Consider the following 10,468-nt stretch of genomic DNA (forward strand, 5'->3'; position numbering starts at 1 on the left):
TCATATGTTTGAAAATGCAAACCATTAATAAATGATCTTCAATCTTATTGCAATGGTATTATCTATCTAAAGGGCTTATACTTGCTTACAAATAATATCTGCCAAAATATTCTAATGACACAATATTAAAGGAGTAGTAAGCAAAGTGATAAGGTGCTATCATAAAGCTGCAAAAATTAATAATAAGATAGAAGAATATTTAAGGATTGAGAAAAAAAAAATATGATAGTAAAAAATTATCATACTTAATGGATCCCAAGCACTAATACTATAAGTTAGATAATGTTGTGCTAGAAGCTATGTAATTTTGATTGAGTAATAAATTGAGCCTTGTTTCTTTTCCAATCATTAAATGCGCCATATCTAGTCTCGTAAGTTTTTGTCTCGTGCTTGCCAGTAATCCCAAAAGTACAAACAATTTGATTTTATCTATAACTTGCTACTTTTGACTTTTTAAAGTTAATAATCTTATGGTAGAAGATATTATAATTTTTTTATCAAAGAAATATGTAAAAATGAAGGCACAATTAAATAAAAATAAAAATAAAATATCAAAATAAATATCTATTACAAAAAATAACTTCAATTCTATGGTGGCAATAAAATATGATTATTCTATTAAAATATTAAGTCTATTTTTTTATGATAAATTAGATTATTATAGACTTAGATCATTTTTTATTTTTAAATTAATCAATCTAGTTGCATATTAATTTTGTTGAACTATTAGACAAAGCATTGAAATTGTTATAGCCTTCCAAATGTTGTAATAGAAATTAAGTAGCTCAAGAATGACTTGTTCTTTTTTAAATAGATGACACGATACAATGTATTTGGTATTATGACTTAAAAAGATATTTTTTTTGTTTGGTAATATTATTAGAGGTAGAAACCACTTCTAATAGTATTTCAAGTTTTTTATTTAAAAGACGTTATAAAGGCCTCAATAATAATCAAATAAGAAGGTAGACTTTTTATCCTAATATTAAACACTATTGATGGTTGAAAGGACCTATCAACTATCTTTATAAAAAATAATAATCAGAGTATATAAAAAATAAAATTTGTGATATCTTTGACTTCTTTCATATGTAATTACCATCCTTTGTAGAATTCATTTCTAAAAAAAAGTTAATAACACCAACACCAATATTATCATTAATAATTATGAAGACAAGAGGTTTTTGGTAGAAGTAAAAATAAATAGATTTGATGATATCTTATGAAAAACTTTTTAAAAGCTTTGTAGATGCGAATTTGATTTTACAACTTTTTATAGATAATTGGTAGCTAAAACAAATGGGCCAACAAATTGGCTACGTGTTGCACATGTTAACCACTTATTTTATAAGTTGGCCACATGTTACACATATTAGTCTCTTTTGGTACAAATTAGTTATATGGCACACATGTGGATAACTTGCCATATAAGATTGATACATGTTCTGCAAGTTGAACTCATGTCAAATAACTTATAGAACATTTCAATGTAGCTTTTTTATTAAAATAGTATATGTAGAAATAAGACACAAGCCTTCTTCATTCTTGTCAATGCCTTTTTTATATTCTTATTATAACTCAAGAATCTCTAGTCTCTTTGTTTTTGATAATAGACATTCTAGTTTATCTATTTTTTTTAATATCAAAAGAATACATTGTTTTTAAAAATTTTCTTATGATTTATGTCTTTGATATCTCTAAGTCTTCACATTTTTATAATCTTTTAGTTTCTCTTACCTTTTATTTGTAGTAACTTATATATCTACTTGTCTTTCGTTTCTTATTTACATAATTGTTTATACCAACTTATATTGTTAATTTCTCTCTACTTAAAATTAATCCTTCTTTAATCCATTTTTCTACTTATATTTTTTGACTAATCATCTAAAAAAATATCTCAAGTAAAACCTAGCTATAAACTTTCATGCATAGTTTCTACTTTCAAACTCAATTTAGATTCCATCTTTAAAATTATTTTAAGATCTTAAATTTTAAAAATCTTTTCAATCTCCATTTGTAGCTTTTTTAGTTTTATTATAATATAATATTTTAAAAAAAACATATACTATCTAAAATATATTATATAAGTAGATTCTATTATCTTAATATACTTGCTTAATATGATTAGAATTAAGATGCTTAAATAAGAACTTCTTAAAAATTCTTATATAATACCAAGCATTATAAACTATTAGAAAATCTTCTATATAAGCAATTTTACAAGCCTTATAATGTGTTTGTCTTGTCTTGCCATAGGTTTGTTTGTTTTGTTTTATTTTTTATTTTTATTTTATAAATTAACAAAAAATATATATAATATAAAAATAATATTTAAAATTTTATCTATTTTCGATAAAATAGATATTTTATTAATTTTAAAAAATTATATATAATATAAAATCTAAAATAACCAATCTTTATAAAAATTATCAGTATTTAATATGAATAAAGCATAATTTTAATAAAAACTAATCTAATATTTTTAATCATCTTTTAAGTTTATATAATTTTGAAATTATAACTTTAAACACTTTAAAACACTTTATTTATCTTTTTAAAGTATTTCTACCAAGTTTTGTGAATAATTACGTATTTCATAACCTACTACTATTGTATATTTTTATAACTCAAATTCCTTATATTTATTATATTTAACCATAGATTTCTATCTTATCTATTAATTAAAAAAATTTAGTCTAATAATAAATAAAATATTATAGATATAAAGTTAATATAATTTTTTTAGTAATGTCAAAATCTAATAATTGTATTAATAACAAAAATAAGAATCTAAGAAATCAAAGAAACTACTTTAGATTTACAAAGTTTAATAAATTTATTTAATTTAATATTTTATTGCATTATTAATAATAAAAATATTTGGCTCAAAATTCAAATTAAGATAATTTAATTTCTTAAAAATATTCCTTATAAATTTTATATTAATTTAAAATTTCTTTAATAAAAATATATACATTGATCCAATATAAGTAATTTATTACTTTTCTTTATCAACATAGACTTTAAAAAAGAATGCACTGTATACATAATTTTACACCTTTTTTTTACATAAACAACCTAAAATCCAAATACATTCAAAAAGCATTATACTACCAAAATAAAAATTTGCTGAATAGTAATATTTTTAATTATTCTAAAAAATATAAAAGAATAATTATAATTTAGTAGTACTAGCTTCCAATTCTATTTGCTAATATCACTTAGTTTTGATGGATCATTAAAAATATTCATTTTATTTATTTTATCATCTTTATTATTATCTGCTTAGCTAAGCTTATATAATACAACTATTTTTTTTGCACTTTTATTAGAGATATTATAAAAATCAGCTAAAAAATTTAAATCAATTTCTTATTTAATTTTAAAAGATTGATATATATATTTTTTAATCTCCTTTTGAAGGTAAAATTTATCTCTCAATTCAAATTATAAGACGGCTTCAATAAAGAGTTTCTTATAATTAATGGGATAAAGTTGAAGAAGAAAATTTAAGAAGAAAAAGAAGAACAACACGAAACATATGAAAGAATTGCAATTTAGCAATTATACACTATATTAATAGTTACAATCTATTGAAGAAGTTTTTATCCAACAAAAATAAAATTAAAAAGCAAAAAATAGATGAATAGATATATAATTTTTTTTTCTATTTGATGACATAAAAAAATACTAATTTTCACAATTGATCTCAATAAATAAATATTAATTCTTATAATTAAGAAAAATATATTAAATCAACTAAGATAATTACCTCCAAAACTTTCTAAGATTACATTATTATGATTTCTTTTTCTTTTTATAATGAGACTCTTTTAACTCATAAAAACTTAAAAATACTTAAACTATAAAAATAAATCTTTAATATTAAAATTTCTATATCTTAATAACTTAAAACTATATTTTTTATAATTCCTTCAATTAAGATCTATTGGTGGGACTAACACTTTTCTTTGATTATAGCACTTTGCATAAATTTACTTGTATAATTTAAATAATTTTTTAATATATATATTCTAATTTTTTAAAATTAAATTTTTATATATAAATCTTAAAATTAAAAAATAAATTAAGTACTATTCAATTTATTTTATACAAAAAATTATCTTAATCAACTAATCATATCTAATGTATTACAAAGAATATCACTAATACACCTAAGTTGCTTAAATTACTTATTTTTGTATTAAAATACTCTATGAAATAGTTTTACTTCTTGAATTATTTTTTAATCCATTTCATACTTTTTTTTGTTTACTATCTCTATTGTTGTTAATTTACTTCTTTATTTTTTTATTATTACTTTAATTTAGTATAAATAAACTTTTTTGTAGTCATATATTTTATTTAATTTTTTTCTATCATTTTTTTAACATTATTATATTATATATATATATATATATATATATATATATAGCTAAATTATTGATTTTTTCACACATCATTTTTTTGTTGCCTTTGATATCTTTTAACCTTATTGTTCCACATACTAATCTCATTTATTCTTTTATTTCTTTAATTTTTAGTCTTTGTCACTAATTCTTCCTACTACATTCTTAAGATTAATTTTTATAAATATTATTAATAAAATTTATAAGTCACTTTGATTAGTTTAATAATTAAGATCAATTGTATCCCATTAATAAATTATTATGATTCAAAAAAATTCTAAATATTTCTAAAATATTATTAAATAAATTATTTTGTTTTCTATAAGAAAACTTGTAGTATTCATGTATATCCTATTGGATTCTATTATAAAGGTCTTTGCAATGTTTGTTAAAATATTTAAAGATAAATTTCTTAGAAAGGGTTTAATCTATCTCAATTAGAATTTTTATTATTCAAAGATATCTAAACGTCCTATAAAAAAAAAAAAATTTAAAAATATTTTGAAAATATTTTCTTTTAAAAAACAAAATTTACTTTGAAATTTATATTGTATAGCAAAAAAATTCAAAAATAAGATATGAAATAATTTTTTTATAAAACTACATCTGATATTTTTAATAATAGATACATGACAACATTTTAATAAAATAAGAATCGAAATTGCAATACCAAAAATATAATTGTGTGAAAGAAAAAGTAGACATATAAACAATAAGATAAGCAATAAAAGAAATCAAAATTAAAAAACTAAACATCATTACAAGTTTATTCTTAGTGCTTATATAATTTGTAAGAATTTTTTTAATAAATTTAATGTCTAATAATTGGGTATTTTTATTTTTACTTCATGCATTTAAATCAAAATTTCATTACTTATATTTAAATATATATATATATATATATATATATATATATATATATATATATATACTCTATTCTAAATATATTCTCTATTTTTTTATATTGAGTTTTAGTATAATTTTAAAAATAAAATAGCTTTGTAAACATATACAACACAATGTACCTAACAAATAATTAAAACTATTATTTTGAATATAATATGCTATTCTTTGGTAGTCAAAGGTTAATTCAAACCAACACACTCATGATTTCTTTAAGTTTTTGGCATAAACTATTAATCCAAACAAGCATATTGCAAAAAAGACAAAAACTTAATAAAGTTCTAATTTCATATAAGTTGTGTAGGTTGTAAGAAATTAGAGAGTGTCCTACAAAGATGAAGCCAAAGAAGAGATATAGTAGAATGAATGCAGAAGATTGAATGCAATTCTCTTCTAAGAGATGTCTACTCCAAATGGACAATAACAAATATTCTTTCAAGTAGAAGTCAAGCATTAACCTTGCCACTTGTCCAAGTGATTGCTTGTCCACTTTAACTTAAATCATTAACCAAAACCCCCAATCCAGAGGAGAGGCATACAAGATGAACTCTCTTCGCTTGCAGGAATCGGTGCAAAGATGAGTGGTTGCGGTACCCACCTTGAGTTTCGGATGCCTACTCCCGAACTGACCACGGGTGCGTGTCGTCAGCTGGGATGCAATCACTTGTAGTTTTGGTGAATGATCGTGATGATCTCCGCAGTCGTCAACTCCGCCTTGAAACCTGGTATCAGTGACGCGACCCACATTGTCTCCATGGCATCGGCCTTCAGATCGCACTCGTTTCTACGCGTTCTGATCCTTAACGTAGACGCGATGCTTTGTAAAATGAATCAGTAATCTTCAGGATAGATTCTACCCGTCGACTGCGTATAATCTGAAGACCACTGAGTACTTCTACGGATCATCCAAATTTTACGCTTCGAATTTGTCTAGTGTTGATCAACTCCTATAGGTCTGATTGGGGCTTTGCTAAACCCTACCCATCTGGTCCTCCTCAATGAAGCCATGTTCTAGTGGTTTCGACCCCTTGAAACTGTTATTGTGGCCTGGTTTTTTCTTTTGAACTAGGGTTCCTTGGTGTCTGGTGCGAAACGCTCTGCCGACATAGAGTTACACTCAGCAGTTGAATCTGAGCGTGGCACAATTATTTATAACTTCTGTTCTGCACTATAGTTTCATCTCAACGGCCATCGAAGACAGCTCTACTTCCACGACTGACATGACCAACATACATCCCCAGTAGCTTGCCCCATCCAACTCATTCTCAAGTGCATATTCTGAAAAAGTCAATCGTCACAAAGTGGGAACTCGGGGATATCTTCCGGGTTTTCGTCGTTTTAACATTGTTATAATCTGCATGTGCGAAGCATTCTGAAGCCCTCCAGCAGAAACTCGGCGTTCGTGAGACAGATGGATCGAACTGCCGATTCCCATGATGTGAAGGGCAGACATCTCGTCAGAAGTAGCTTTGAAGGCGTCAAGATTGGCGTAGAAGAGTGCTCATGTTGAAACACATGGTTGCAAACCTACTGCATGATTCAACATTCCCATTTACCCAAGTTTGACAATCATTTAGTTGATATGCATATTTCTGACATTCAAGTAGAAAATCAATCAAAAATCAATATATTTTAATACAAACATAGATACACATACACATTCATTATTTTATTGAGGGAGAAACATAATTTTTTTGATAGTTAATCGATACATGTAATCTAAGTGTGTTAAAGAAATAATTTCTCTGGAGTGAACTCTTCATCGTCTTCAATACCAGTTGATATTATTGTTTCAGTTTGTTTCATCCTTAAAAATATCATTCAAAGCAATGGCAACTACATTTTTTTCTATGCTAAAATTAAATTCAAGGTAAAATCTTAATTAAGATTTAATGATCCATGCTAAAGAGATATTTCAGTTCTCTCTCTCTCTCTCTCTCTCGATATATATGTGTAATAAAGTAAAATTTGTAAAAAGTGACACCTGAAATAGTCAAGCCTTATTTAATGTAGATCTTAATTTATGAAAAAAATAGCTGTAAATTGAGAAATGATGTAGAAATTTGAAACATCAATGACAAATTCATTATAAATTAAAACTTAATTTTTTTAAAATTATACTTGGAACATATATGTATATGTGCGTGTATATGTATATGTATTTATATTTATATAATAAAGTATGTAGAATCAGCCACAAATTTGCAAACAAATTGACACTATAATTTTAGTTTTTCTATTCAAGCAGTTTTTTTTTTTTATAAAATTACTGAATTTAATTTAAATACATCTTTAGTATTGATTTTTTTAAATTTTATTTTCTTGATATGTTAAATTAATCAACAATGAATAATAAACATATTTGTATACTTGAAACTATCATATTTTATTATTATGTCTAAATAAATTATATTAAAATTATTACATTATGTAAGAGTTACTAGGTTTTCGTATATAGAAATAAAATAATTTGTTAAAAATTTTATGTAATGAGAAAAAATAATGAAAAAAAATCCATGATGATTTTTGTTGTTGTAGCTCTATGTATTAATAAATGAATTTGCCAATTCTACTTATGTTTCTTCATACTTTTTGCTTGCAAGTTATTATTTACAAACCAAATACAAGAAATTTAAACTTTTGTTAGATTTATATTGACCTTTTTTTCTTTAGACTTACATGATTTTAATTATATATATATATATATATATATATATATATATATATATAGATTTATATGCATTATTTTTATATGTATGAGAAATTTATTAAAAAAAAATTGTATTAATTTTTTTTATATCCAAATTATAGAAAAAATTAATATAAATTCTTTCTAATCTAAATTATTAGTTATTTTATATGTAATATTTACTCATTTTTTTGAAGAAAAAATGTTTTAATATATGTTTTTTAACCAACTTAGTTAATGAGAGGTGATTCAAAAGAACCAATCTAACATGAAGATCCCAACCAATAGGTTCCAAGCAATAGAAGTAGAAAGTAATCCAATCTAATTTATTGTTTAGATCCTAGTAACCTGATTAGGAAGTAGTTTGGAGATGCTTGGCCTACTTATCTCTTACCTGCTTCTATTGTATCTCCAAACTACTTTCTAATTAGATTACTAGTATCTAAACGATAAAAGTCAAGTTTGAGAAATTGAATGTGCAAAAGAAATGGATGTCACGAAATCTAAATCAAAGAACATAAAGTCAAGGTTATGGTCAACAGAATTGCTAGACACCAGGGCTCGCCTGACACATGGTGATCTCATAGATAACAGCACTTTGAGAAAAAAACAGCACTTCTTGAAAAAGCAGCACTTCGTGAATAACATGACTTTCTTGCACCGGAGGGTATATGAGTCGTCCGTCAAGTATAAAACCAGTGGTTGAGAGTCGTAACTCATCAGTTCACTTGTCTAGCTTTCATCCCAAATTTCAAGTCTTCCTTCGGTTGCAGTGCTCGAACATCGCGTTTCGCAGAAGTTGCATTTTTGCAACCAAGCTCATAGCTATTCCACTCGTTGACAGTTCAAAATGAAGCTCAGAATTAGCAGCCTCGTCTTTGCCATGGCGATTGTCAATGTCTTCATCCTCGTCAGTTGTCAGGACTCTTACTCCTGTGCAGGATCGACCCTCTGCAGCGGTCTGCCTTCAAGTGATTGTGATGCGGCTAGGCGTCAGATCCTGCCTGGTAACCTTTACTTCACGGGTGGGAGCAGCGGATCTACTGGAGTGTGCTCGGGACACTGCGGACTCTTTGTCTCGGGCTCCAACTGCGACTTGACCGGCCAGGAGATGATTGATGCCTTCAACGAGCTCAGAGCTCGTAACTGCGCCAAGTGCGGAATCAAGACTTACAACGACGGTTGCCAGTTCAAGGCCGACTACGTCAGTAGGTGCTGAAGTATTCTGTTCCTCTTCCACGCATCAGGGAATTCCGAAGTATTCTGTTCCTCTTCCACGCATCAGGGAATTCCGAAGTATTCTAGAATAAATAGTACAATTGCCACTGTTCCGGACTTCATATGTGGTGCAGCTGGCATTGTTATTATACTGGAATTTGATTTAGCATAAATGTTTGTCTTCAGTGGTCGACCTCCATGAGAGATTAGACTGATCAAACCATTGTGATCTGGATCTGCCAGTTGGTAATCAATAGGTATGACGGCACGATATGGCTCCCGCCAGCTCAAGAGTACGTGTAATTTTCGGTTTGAATTTACATATTAATAAATTGGAGGCTTTATATTAAGTTCAGTTTCTCACCTGCGTCGCTAGCTCTCTTAGCTTCCTTATCAAAGACAGTACTCTGCAAAATGTACCATAATTCAAATGACAGCGACCACTACGAACATCTCTCTGAATGCTTTAATTTGCTGCCTGGCTTTCTATCGTCATACATCTTTCAAGAAGCATATGCGGCATTTTGTAGACGAGTGACGGAGGTGCCAGAATCCATGATGACACCTCCATTGCCAAGTGAGTCGAGTTGAAAGCCGCTTGTGGGGACGGTGCCCCCGACACTGATTCAATTCTGTTAATAAAACAGTGGATCATCCTGAATGGCGGAATCAAGAAGTTCCGAGGACGGCGTGGAATTGCTGTGGGGAGGGAAATACTCCTCCTGAAAGATTACATTCCGGGAGACCAGCATGTTGACGTTACCTATTTTCTGTAATTTGTATCCTTCGCTTAGGGAGCTGTAGCCGAGAAGAATTCACCGTCGCTATTCATCTGGCTCCGCTTTAGCTCTAGTGACGGAAGTGAGAAAATTTGCAGCTGAGAATTGCAATTCACCTCCCTACAGAACTTTCATTCACCTCTAACCAGTCGATTAGGTTCAATACATGCTGGTTGCGTCTATTGCACTGTTGTTGAAACAATCCAGCACCTCCTCTTTACGTCAGCCTGCCAGGTCACCAATACCTGACAGAGCTAACCCTAGCCGTTGGGTTAACTTGTTCCATTCGATGCGGCCGTAATTCCATAGACTTTGCTACATTCTGGTGGTGGTTTTTTTGATTACCAAGTCCTCTGCATTGAACGCCATCGCGATGCGTTCTAACCAAAGCTCACATAACGCAATCTCACAAAGAAAGGTCCAGATGAGATTAATTTTTCCAAACCACTTAGGCAAGTATTTGAGAAATA

Source organism: Physcomitrium patens, chromosome 3, assembly GCF_059467195.1.
Source record: "Physcomitrium patens ecotype Gransden chromosome 3, ASM5946719v1, whole genome shotgun sequence".
Lineage (NCBI taxonomy): Eukaryota > Viridiplantae > Streptophyta > Bryopsida > Funariales > Funariaceae > Physcomitrium > Physcomitrium patens.